The following is a 5,138-nucleotide window of genomic DNA, read 5'->3' on the forward strand; positions in this document are numbered from 1 at the left end:
GTAAATATATTTATAAGAGAATTCTTGGAAGTGAAACTACCGCATCATCTAAAATTTGATAGTTATTACCAAATAATTTTCCTTTTTTAAAAAAACATCAATTTGTCTTCCCTTTATCTATGTATAGGAGACAGGAAGTAGCACAGGACTGCAGTAGCTGAAACAAGGGGAAGTTCAGTCCCTTTAGAAACTGTATAAGCGGAGAGACAAGTGACCTGTGGTTTTTATTTTATTTATTTTTTATTATTATTTATTTTTTTTGTAGACAACCAGGTCTCATGAGAAGATCTGTGGTTTTTAATTTTTATTTTCATTTAGTTATGTATTTATTTACTTTTGGAAACAAGGTCTTGCTGTGTTGCCCAGGCTGGAGTGCAGTGGTATGATCATAGCTCAATGCAGCCTCAAACTCCTGGGCTCAAGCAATCCTCCTGCCTTAACCTCCATTGAGGCTGCAGTGAGCCCTAGCCTCACTGTGTGTTTTTTGAGGTTAGGGATTGTCTTGTTCATCTTTGTTTAACGAACAGCTATTGTGCTGTTATAAGTGCTTCTGGAAAACGAGGACACAGAAGTGTGAACACAACAGACACATTTTTAAAACAGACATAACATTTTTTAAAAACCTATAAAACAGGCTGGGCATGGTAGCTCACGCCTGTAATCCCAGCACTCTGGGAGGCAGAGGTGGGCGGATCACCTGACGTCGAAAGTTCAAGACCAGCCTGACCAACATGGCGAAACCCCCATCTTAAAATTAAAAAAAGAAAGAAAGAAAGAAAGAAAGAAAGAAAGAAAGAAAGAAAGAAAGAAAGAAAGAAACCTATAAAACAAAAACAGAAAACATCTATCAGTTATGAGCTAATTAGAAATGTGAACATTAGATAGATAGATAGTTTTTTTTTTTTTTAGATGAAGTCTCACTCTGTTACCCAGGCTGGAGTGCAAATGGTGTGATCTCTGCTCACTGCAACCTCTGCCTCTGGGTTCAAGCAATTCTCTGCCTCAGCCTCCCAAGTAGCTGGGATTACAGGTGCCCACCACCAAGCCCAACTAATTTTTGTATTTTTAGTAGAGCTAGGGTTTCACCATCTTGGCTAGGCTGGTCTTGAACTCCTGATCTCAGGTGATCCACCCACCTCCGCCTCTCAAAGTGCTGGGACTATAGGTGTGAACCACTGCAACTGACTAGGATATTTTTATATTAAGGAATTATTATTTTTTTCTCTCTCTTTTGAGATGGAGTCTCAGCCTGTCACCCAGGCTGGAGTGTAATGGTGCAATCTCAGCTCACTGCAACCTCCACCTCCCAGATTCAAGCAGTTCTCCTGCCTTAGCCTCCCAAGTAGCCGGGAATACAGTCTCACACCACCACGCCCAGTTAATTTTTTTGTATTTTTAGTAGAACATGGTTTCACCATGCTGGCCAGACGGTCTCCAACTCCTAACCTCATGTGATTTGCCCACCTCAGCCTCCCAAAGTACTAGGATTAGAGGCATGAACCACCACAGCCAGCCAGGAATTCTTTAAAAAAAAAAAAAATGTTTTTTTGGAATACTACTTTGTGTTCCAAAAAAAAGAAAAAAGGAATTTTTAATGAAAAAATTTAAATTTTTTTTTTTTTTAGAAATACAGCCTCACTCTGTTACTCAGGCTGGAGTGCAGTGGCACCATTTCAGCTCACTGAAACCTCATGGGTTCAAGTGATTCTCCTGCCTCAGCTTCTCAAATGGCTGGAGTTGCAGTCACCCACCACCACGCCTGGCCAATTTTTTTATTTTTAGTTGAGATGGGGTTTCACCTTGTTGACCAGGCTGGTCTCGAACTCCTGACCTCAGGTGATCCGCCCTCCTCAGCCTCCAAAAGTGTTGAGATTACAGGCGTGAGCCACTGTGCCTGGCCTAAAATTTTTCCTTGTTTTATTAGTTTCTCACTGTCTCCACTTTAAGATTAAAAAATTGGATATTAGGGTGGGCAAGGTGGCTCACGCCTGTAATCTCAGCCCTTTGGGAGGATGAGGCAGGCAGATTACAAGGTCAGGAGTTCAAGACCAGCCTGGCCAATATGATGAAACCCATCTCTACGAAAAATACAAAAATTAGCTGGGCGTGGTGGCGTGTGCCTGTAGTACCAGCTACTTGGAAGGCTGAGGTAGGAGAATCACTTGAACCCAGGAGGTGGAGGTTGCAGTGAACTAAGATGGTGTCACTGCACTCCAGCCTGGGGGACAGAGCAAGACTCCATCTCAAAAGAAAAAAATTGGATATTATCCAAAAGATAACTCTGAAATATAAACGCAAATGTTAACAGCTAATATGCTATATGGCCTTCTGCTATGCTTCATTTTGATTTTTTCTATACAAATATTTACATCTATATTTATTTTCACTTGATCTTAGCCAAAAGGCCAAGAAGCAATTCTATATTTATGTTCATAGTTGAGATCACATTTTACATCAAGTTAGTATTGGTGTAATACATTTTTTGTTCAATGCAATATAATCCTTTTTATTCTAAAAGCTGAATTGAAACTAAAAGATGTATATAAAAGATCTAAAAAAAAAAACTATATATAAAAAAAAGCCTTAAACAGTACCAACTCTCATGATCAAAAAAGGTCACAACAGGGCCAGGTGTGGTGGCTCACACCTGTGATCCCAGTACTTTGGGAGGCGGAGGCGGTTGGATCAACTGAGGTCAGGAGTTCGAGACCAGCCTGGCCAACATGGTGAAACCCATTCTCTACTAAAAATACAAAAAATAAGCCAGGTGTGGTGGCAGGTACCTGTAATCCCAGTTTCTTGGGAGGCGGAGGCAGGAGAATCAGTTGAACCCAGGAGGCAGGGGTTGCAGTGAGCCGAGATCCAGCATGGACAACAAAAGTAAAACTCTGTTGAAAAAAAAAAAAAGTGGGGCGGGGAGCGGCACAACAGTTAAGATTGTATTACTTGATTTTATTGTATACTAGGCGCTGGGCACAGAGCAATCCTCCTTGTAAAGTAGACAATTAGCTTTACTTAGAACATTTAAAATAATGCACAATTAAAACAAGTATTCATTTTACAAGTTGTTCTGCAATCCAAACATACAGTAGTTTGGAGAACAACTTAGAAAACAAAAGCTAATGTAAAAAGACAGATTAAAACAACTAGAGCACCAGTTCAGTTGTGGTGGCTCGTGCCTATAATCCCAGCACTTCGGGAGGCGGAGGTGGGCAGATCATGAAGTCAGGAGTTTGAGACTTGCCTGGCCAATATGGTGAAACTCCGTCTCTACTAAAAATACAAAAATTAGCTGGGCGTGGTGGTGCTTGCCCATTGTCCCAGCTACTTGGGAGGCTGAGGCAGAAGAATCGCTTCAACGCAGGAGGTAGAGGTTGCAGTGAGCCAAGATCCTCTTACTGCACTCCAGACTGGGTGACAGAGGGAGACTTCGTCTCAAACAAACAAACAAAAACCAACTAGAGGCTAGTAGCAGTGGCTCACTCCTATAATCCTAGCACTTTGGGAGGCTAAGGCAGAAGCCTTGCTTGAGCTCAGCAGTTCTAGACCAGCCTGGGCAACATAGTGAGACCTCATCTGTACAAATAATTTAAAAATTAGCTGGGCATGTTGGTGCACACCTGTAGTCTCAGCTACGCAGGAGATTGAGGGGGAGAAGTTGGCCACTACAGTAAGCCGTGATTATCCCAATGCACTCCACCTGGACCACAGAGCAAGCCCCTGCCTCAAAACAAAAACCAACTACAACTACAACAGTATGTGTTTTATATGGCTTGGATTTCACCGTTTTCTTAACTGCATCATCCATATCAGAAATCTGTTCCTGGCCACGTGCAGTGGCTCACACCTGTAATCCTGGCACTTTGGGAGGCCAAGGTGGAGAATCACTTGAGCCTAGGAATTCAAGAATAGTTTGGGTAACACAGCGAGACACCTCCCCCCACCTCTGCCATCTCTACAAAAAACAAATTTTTTTTTTTCTTTTTGAGACGTAGTCTCGCTTTGTCACCAGCCTGGAGTGCAGTGGCGTGATCTCAGCTCACTGCAACTTCCACTTCCCTGGTTCAAGCGATTCTTCTGCCTCAGCCTCCCAAGTAGCTGGGACTTTAGGCGCATGCCACCATGCCCAGCTAATTTTTGTATTTTTGGTAGAGACGGGGTTTCACCATGTTGGCCAGGATGGTCTCAATCTCTTGACCTCATGATCAGACCCCCTCGGCTTCTCAAAGGGCTGGGATTATAGGCATGAGCCACCTTACCCGGCTAAATAAATAAAACATTTTTAATTAGCTGTATGGCACTGACACCTATAGTCCCAGCTACTAGGGAGGCTGAGGTGGGTCACCTGATCCTGGGAGATGGAGATTTAAATTTTTAAAAATCTGTCCCTTCAGCTGGCTCCATTGCTCCAGATTTAAAAAAATACCTTCTCTTCCCGGTTTTATTTTACCTTCTGGATCCATCCAATATTATCTAATATAAATTACCTCTTAAAATCCCAAACACTGGCCGGGTGCAGTGGCTCATGCCTGTAATCCTAGCACTTTGGGAGGCCAAGGCAGGCAGATCACTTGAGGTCAGAAGTTCAAGACCAGCTTGGCCAACATGGTGAAATCCCATCTCTACCTAAAAGACAAAAATTAGCCGTGCATGGTGGCAAGTGCCTGCAGTCCCAGCTACTCGGGAGGCTGAGGCAGGAGAATCTCTTGAACCGGGGAAGTGGAGGTTGCAGTGAGCCAAGATCATGCCATTGCACTCCAGCCTGGGTGACAGGGCGAGACTCTGTCTCCAAAAAAAAAAAAAAAATCCCAAACAATAATGTACCTCATTTTCCTAATCGGAAACATGTTATAATCTCTGCTGCTGCTGCTGTTGCTGCTGTTGCTGCTGTTCTCTTTCAAAAATGACAGAGCTTTTCAAGTTTCACCAGTTTTTTGCTTCTTTACAGGTTTTTCTGGAGCAACCTGCTTTTTCCTCTTTAACTTTTGGACAACGTCACTGTCAGAACTGCTGCCAGAAGAGCTTGAAGAAACAAGTTCCTTTGATTTGGGCATTGCTCTGCCGCGCTGCATTCCTGTAGCTGAAGACCCTCCCGCTTGCTCTCTGGCAACGCTGGTGTACTACTTCTTCTTCTTCTT

The 5,138-nt window shown here is 43.1% G+C and overlaps 1 pseudogene; it reads right to left on the reverse strand.

The window, feature by feature from the left end:
- Positions 1–538: 538 nt before the first annotated feature.
- On the reverse strand, positions 539–5,054 carry LOC108304373 (annotated as a pseudogene).
- Between the last annotated feature and the right edge of the window lie 84 nt (positions 5,055–5,138).

The sequence above is a fragment of the Cebus imitator genome, unplaced genomic scaffold, assembly GCF_001604975.1.
Source record: "Cebus imitator isolate Cc_AM_T3 unplaced genomic scaffold, Cebus_imitator-1.0 Scaffold54, whole genome shotgun sequence".
NCBI classification, from domain to species: domain Eukaryota; kingdom Metazoa; phylum Chordata; class Mammalia; order Primates; family Cebidae; genus Cebus; species Cebus imitator.